Source organism: Hipposideros armiger, unplaced genomic scaffold (genome assembly GCF_001890085.2).
Source record: "Hipposideros armiger isolate ML-2016 unplaced genomic scaffold, ASM189008v1 scaffold_223, whole genome shotgun sequence".
Lineage (NCBI taxonomy): Eukaryota > Metazoa > Chordata > Mammalia > Chiroptera > Hipposideridae > Hipposideros > Hipposideros armiger.
Genome location: NW_017731573.1, coordinates 2,614,333 through 2,621,720, shown reverse-complemented (window position 1 = coordinate 2,621,720; position 7,388 = coordinate 2,614,333). Strand labels below are relative to the sequence as shown.

Here is a 7,388-nt window from a genome sequence, read left to right as displayed (position 1 = left end):
CACCATGGGTGGGTCTGAATGCTGGTTTATCACTTTCAAGGATGTCATTTTATCACCCGGAACTTTAGTTATACAAGAATACTTTGTTTTTCAAGAACTTCTGTATTAAACATTTGCATGAGCCCACAATCACAAACTGCTCACTGATGTCTGCCCAACATATAGGAGAGTGCTATGGGGGATGCGGGAAGGGATGGGGCTGCAGGCACCTCAGGGCATGTGCCCTCAGGGACATGGGCTCAGTGCGGTCATGACTTCTAGTTTGCCTACGTAACATTTCTTCTTTCTAAAATAATTTTTGTCAATTACAGTTGACATATAATATTATATTAGTTTCAGGAGTACAACATGGTGATTAGACATTTATATACCTTCTGAAGTGATCACCTCAATAAATCTAGTACCCACCTGACACCATACACAGTTATTACAATATTATTGACTATATTCCCTATGCTGTACTTTACATCCCTATGACTATTTTGTAACTATCAATTTGTACTTCTTAATCCCTTCCCCTTTTTCACCCATCCTTTCAAACACCCTCCTATCTAGCAACCACTGAAACGTTCTTAGTATCTATGAGTTTGTTTCTCTTTTGTTTGTTTGTTTATTTCTTTATTTATATTTTCCACTGCCACCCAGTGCTTTCTTTCTTTTCTTTCTTTTTTTTTTTTTTAGCTTGGCCACCTGTTGGCAGCTCAGCTCAGGTCCATGTAGGAATCGAACCGGCGACCCTGTTGCTCAGAGCTCACACTCTTTTTTTTCTTTTTTCAGGGCAGAAAAGCCAGATGGAAGAATTTTATGGTTTTATTAAAACACAACTTGCACACAAGCTGTCTATTCATTTTCTTCACTGCGCAGCCTGGCATTGGGATTGGTGACTGATGGCCAGCTGGGCTGCTTTCTCCACAATGGCTTTGCGGTTCTTGGAGGAGACGTTGTGAGCCATCTCAGCACAGTAAGATTTGTTGCACATCAGCAGCACTTCAAGCTCCTTGATGCTGTGGACCAGGAACTTCCGAAAGCCACTGGGCAGCATGTGCTTTGTTTTCTTGTTACTCCCATAACCAATGTTGGGCATCAAGATCTGGCCGTTGAATCTCTTGCGCACCCTATTGTCAACCCCTCTGGGTTTCCGCCAGTTACGCTTAATTTTGACATATCGGTCTGACTGGTGGCGGATAAACTTCTTGGTCCTCTTTTTGACGATCTTGGGCTTCACGAGTGGTCTGAGGGCAGCCATGATACCAAGTAAAAGATGAGCGCCACCTCCGTAGGCAGCGCAGAGGAAGAGAGGGGCAGAGCTCGCACTCTTGAGTGAGCTCTTAATCAGCTGAGCCACTTGGCCGGCCCTCTATTTTGTTTTTTAATTCCACATATAAGTGAATCATATGATAGTTGTCTTTCTCTGTCTGACTGATTTCATTTAGCACAATACCCTCTAGGCCAGGGGTCGGCAAACTTTTCAGATGGAATGTACCCAAAGAGCCGCATGTGGCTCGGGAGCCAGTTTGCCAAACCCTGCTCTAGGTTATCCATGTTGTTGCAGATGGCAAGATTCCATTCTTTTTCATGGCTGAGTAATATTCCACTATATACAGTATTTCCATTTCTTGGTTATTGTAAATAATGCTGCAATGAACATATAGGTGAATATGTTTTTTCAAATTAGTGTTATGGGTTTCTTCAGATAAATACCCAGAAGTAGGATTACTGGGTCCTTCTTTGTCTCTTGTTATAGCCTTTGTTTTAAAGTCCATTTTGTCTGGTGTAAGTATTGCTACCCCAGCTTTTCTTTTCCGTTTTCATTTTTCATGAAATATCTTTTTCCATTCCATTACTTCAAGTCTGTGTGTGGGTTTTGATCTGAAGTGACTCTCTTGTATACATAATGGTCTTGTTTCCTTATCAATTTAGCCACCTTATGTCTTTTGATTGGAGCATTTAATCCATTTACATTTAAAGGAATTGTTGATAGATATGTAGCTATTGACATTTTATTATCCATATTTTTTATCTTGTTTTTGTCTTCTTCTTTTTCTTCTTCTTCTTCTTCTTAAAGAAGTCCCTCTAACGTTTCTTGTAATACTGGTTTGGTGTTGATGAACTCCTTTAGCTTTTTTGTTGTCAGGGAACAAAATTTTGTTGTCTTTATCTCTCCTTTGATTCTAAATGATAGTTTTGCTGGTAGAGTAATCTTGGTTGTAGGTCTTTCCTTTTCATCATTTTGAATATTTCATGCCAGTCCCTTCCCTGTTGAGAAATCAGCTGACAGTCTTATGGGAGCTTCCTTGTAGGTAACTTACTGCTTTTTTCTTGCTGCTTTTATGATTCTCTGTCTTTAACATTTGGCACTTTAACTATGATGTGTCTTGGTGTGAGCCTGTTTGCATTCATTTTGCTTGGAACTCTCTGCACTTCCTGAGTTTATATGTCTATTTCCTTTGCTAGACTAGGAAAGTTTTCAGTCATTATTTCTTCAAATCGGTTTTCAATACCTTGCTCTCTCTTTTCTTTTTCTTGTACTTCTATAATGCAAATGTTGGTACAGTTGATGTTGTCCCAGACGCTCCTTAAACTATCCTCTTTTTTGGGGATTCTTTTTTTCTTTTTGCTGTTCTGATGGGGTGTTTTCTGCTACCTTCTCTTCCAGATCGCTGATCCAATCCTCTGCTTCATCTAATCTACTGCTGATTCCCTCTTGTATTCTTGATTTCAGTTATCATAGTCTTCATTTCTGACTGATTCTTTTTTGTGTTTTCTATCTACATTTTTTTTTTGTTTTCTATCTCTTTGTTAAAGTTCTCACTGAGATCATTGAGCATCCTTATAACCAGTGTTTTGAACTCTGTATCTGGTAGATTTCTTGTCTCCATTTTGTTTAGTTCTTTTTCTGGAGCTTTGTTCTATTCTTTCATTTAGGACATATCTGTCTCACCATTTTGGCTGACTCCCTGTTTTGTTTCTATGTATTAAGTAGAGCTGCTACATCTCCCATCTTGGCAGAGTGCCCTAATGCAGTAGTTATCATGTAAGACTCAGTGGCTCAGTCTCACTGGTCACCTAAGTTGGGTACTGCAGATATGTTCCTTGTGTGTGTTATGTGTGCCCTCCTGTTGTAATTGAGCCTTAGTTGCTGTTTGCACATCAATGAGAGGGATTGACCCTCAGACTGATTGGCTATGAGGACTGGCCATGAGTACAGTGGAGGAGCTGTTGTGCAGGAGCTGACCTTATGGAGCAAGATTCACTTTAGCGGGGCTCTGTTGTTTGCCCAGTGTGCCCTTTTGGTGTGTCTTTTGTGGAGGTGATTGGGTGGTGCTCTTGTGTGGTCTGAAGCTGGCCACCAGGTGTGTTGGCTCTGGGCCTTTTAGGAGGGGCTCTGTTGCAAGCCGAGGTCAGCTTCTGCCTGTGTCCTGTCATGGGCCACCTGGTATGAACTACAAAGTGATCTGCAGATAACTGCCTTTGTTGCTGGGTTTGAAGGTGCTTGGGAAAGGCTAAGCTGTGAACCAAAGACAACTGCAGATAGTGCCAGGCCTGGGGCTGCTTAGCAAGGCCAGATGCTGCTTATATGGGGTTTGTGAATGTTTGAGAGATTTTAGGAAAGTCTGAAGCATGAGCCAAGACAAGTCATTTGAATGGAAAAGTCACTGGAAATGGCTTGCGTGTGTGCACAAGTTGGATGGGCTGGGGTCTCAGGGAATCACCAGAGATGGATGAATGGTGTTAATCAGGTTGATAGAAACTCAGATATGGAGCCTGCTTGCATGTGCACCCTGGGTGGAGGGAGAGCTCAACAAAGAAACTTTGTTACTTTTGCTAGCACTTCTGTCTGGAAGGAATCTGCCCCTAGAGCCCTCTCTCAGAAGCCAGACAATTCAGTTTCTCTCCATATGTCCCCGGTGTCTTTCGAGCTGCTGCCCCAGTGCTAAAGCTCAAATCAAGTAAACCCATTAGCAAGTAAGTCTATGCATGGGCCCTTTAAGAGGAATGCCTGGGACTCCAGCCTCACTCTGTCTCAGCCACAATGTTTACTAATTTTCACAGCCAGAAATTGTGGGACTTCTCTCCCCAGCACTGAAACCCTGGTGTGAGGAGCCTGGAGTCAGGGTAGGATGCCTCGCTTTTATGAGTGGACCTTTGCAGCTGAGATATCCCTCCCAATTTATAACCACCACTGGGGCCATCCTGTTCCATATCTCTGCTTCTCTGATCAGTCTCGATGTGGCTTCTTCTTTATATCTGTAGTTATAGGAATTCTGTTCTACTAGAAGTCTAGCTCTACTAGACTTCAGGTGATTGTCAGTGATGGTAGTTCAGTTGTAATTTTGATGTGGTCAAGAGAGGGGGCAAGCACAGCATTTACCTACTCCATCGTCTTGACTGGATCCAATTAGTTCCTAAAATTTCTGTTTTCTAAAATCATTCAGGCCCAAATACAACACAAGCTACCACTTTAAAAAAATAAACCTTAGATGTACAGACTTGGCTTAATCATCATCTTTGGTTCGTGGCATATTCTTATCATTGAGCCATGTACAATCCTCATTGATTGATTGACTCATTCATTCCAGGCCACCAGTTTGCAGCCTCTGGAATATATATGGTGCTAATTACAAGTGCATGCTAAGTGAGTAAACGACATCCCTGCACTTGCTGTTTATGTGGCTAATTAGCTCAGCAGGCCTTCTCTCAGTGGTAACACAGGCCCACGGTTATGGTGCAGGCTCAGGTGGGAGACCGCCTGGATTTGTAATTAGGTTATGCGTTTGAAACGGGCACATTGCTTCATCTCTCTGGGCCTCATTTTTCTCACTTGCCCATTTGGGTTATACCCTGTTGAACACATTAAGGGAGCTAATCCATGTTAAAAGCACTTAGAAGAGTACATACAAAAAGCACTTAGTTAACATTGGCTACTACTCTCATTATGCTAAGGAGAGGGAGAGGCTGACATCTTGGCCCATCTCGTACTGTTAGTGATACATGAATTACAACCATACACTAGCAAGGAATTGGGATAGACCCGGAAGTGGAAAATGCCTTTCTGAATCAAATGAGGATCATGGATCAGGCTGAAAAATCAAAGAGAACACAGATTCTCTTCCAGGATCATCTTCTGTTACCTGATGGTTCTTTTTGCAACATTTGGCTAGAACTTTCCATTGACCTTTCTACATAGGCTGAGTCAGCGTTCCACAAACTTGACTGTGCATTAGAATCGCCTGGAGGGTTCATTAAAACAGAGATCACTGGGGCCCGCCCTCAGGGTTTCCAATTCAGGAGGCTGGAGGGAGGGGGCTGAGATATGTATTATAGTTCTAACAAGTTCCCAGGTAGTGCTGCTGCTGGTTCAAGGACCTCAATCTGAGAGCCACTAGAGTAAGCAGTTAACCATGATGGGGGACAAGGGACAGTCAGGGGAGGCTTCCTAGAGGTGAAGGCCTTTGAGGCGAGCCTCAGTTTTCCAGATGAAGAAGACAAAGCAGAGGAAACAAAGACACAGGTACATGAATGCCCAGGGAGTGCAGGGAAAGACAGATGAAGCTGGTTGGTTCCAGGCACCAGGTGCAGGCCCTTGAAGGCCAGGTGGGAGGTCCTGGCCGCACTCGGCAGACCTCTCTAAGTAGAGGATGCCTGTGGAACCTGGGAGACGTGGGTAGAACTGGCAGTAGCACAAAGGCTGGTTTAGGGAGAGCCCAGGTCAAAGGACAAGGAGCAGTTGTAGGACAAGAGCAGAAAGCAGCCTGATCCTCAGCCCATGTGAGTCTCACCCTCCTGTAAAGTCTGGGGAATTTCTTTTGTGATGCTGTTTTCAAACTAGGGATTTGAGACCCATGGTTTCCAAGTGCGTGAAATGTAGTGGGTGCACCCAGCATTAAAAAAAAAATTAGAAGATAATGGAATAAAAACATTCGGAGCTCATTATGCAGAACCAGGAACTTGTTTCAGGTTTGTGTGTAGATGTGCACTGCATCGGGATGCATGTGGGTTAGTCAGACATTTCAGAGCCAGGTATCTGTGCAGTTTCCTGTTCACCGACCCAACCCAGGAGAGGCCTCTACCTACCTTGGGAGACATCCATTTAGGCCTCTGCCCTGCAGTAGAGAAGATTGGGGCCTATGGAATCCCAGAACAGGGAGGGCTGAGTGGAGGGTGGAGTGGGGGGGGGGCTCAGAGAGTGACACAGGGTTTCTAGAGGGAGGGATCAGTGTGAAACAAGGAGCTCAGGGGAGGCTTTATGGAGATGGTTTTGAGTCTGACTTGACACCAGGGTGTTTGGGAAAAGGGAATAGATCCTGCAAATAAATGTAGGTTAAGAGGTTGTCAAGAAGTACTGAGAATGGTACAGGGTATGAGACGGTAAATAGGTTTTAAAAAGCAACCTGAGGCCCACCAGAGATACAAAATTCAGATAGAGCTCGGAGAAGCCTCAAATATCGGCCAATGAAAATTCAAGTTAGAGCTGAGGAGGCTGAGCCTGTGTGCCCAAGACCTGCCTGGGACACAAGACACAGTTCTTGAAGGCTCTTGTCCAGGGCTCTTCTGACACAGTATTCAGTCTCCAAATACTGGCTCGGAGGTTCAACCCCACCCTGCCTACCTACGTCAGGGAGTCTGTAAACATCAGGGTATGATAGTAGGTTGGGGCCCCAACTGGCAATATTCTGGGTGCTCTAGCCAGATGCTGCCTAATTACCCTTCCCCTCACCAGGTGAGAAACACTGAGGTCTGTGAGTTAGAAACCCACTGCTTTTGGTTCTACCAAATATGTCAGCAAATCTTTATTAAAAATTTTCACAACACTATAATTGGGACTGAGTCTGTAAAAACAAATACAGCTCCTGTCTCTTTCTGTGGGCATTCTCTATCCACCCTACCATTCCCATTGCCTCTGGGGTAGCACACACCCAAATCCCATCCATGCTGAGGCACATCGGGCTACAGCATGCCCGTCTTCAGGCAGAGTTAAGGTCACTTCGCACATTAAGAAACAGTTCCAGGGTGGTTCTCTGATTGGCTCAAGGTCACTGAATGGTAGGTAGCGGCGTGGCTGCAGGTCCTGCCACCTGGTCAAGCTCCTACCAGAGGCTTCCTGCAGCTCTTGTGAGGTGAATAACTTGCCTTGTACTTGTGATAGTGCCAAAGGAAGGCCAGCAATTTCACAGCGTGGAATTGTCTTCGATGATATAATTTTCTGTTAAATGACCCTATTCTATTGAAAGGTAACTTCCCCTGTCTAGGAAACCACTCAGAAATTCATAGAAAAAAACCTGATAGCAAAGCTTTAAAAAATAACATGTGAAAAAGCCCAAGTCACTTTTGTTATCCTCTTTCTTTCAGCAGATTTAATGCCACCAAGGCCTAATATCCTTTTCAGT

General features: G+C 44.0%; 1 pseudogene; it reads right to left on the bottom strand.

Annotated features, from left to right (window-relative positions):
- Window positions 1-787: 787 nt before the first annotated feature.
- On the bottom strand, window positions 788-1,274 carry LOC109389144 (60S ribosomal protein L32 pseudogene; annotated as a pseudogene).
- Between the last annotated feature and the right edge of the window lie 6,114 nt (window positions 1,275-7,388).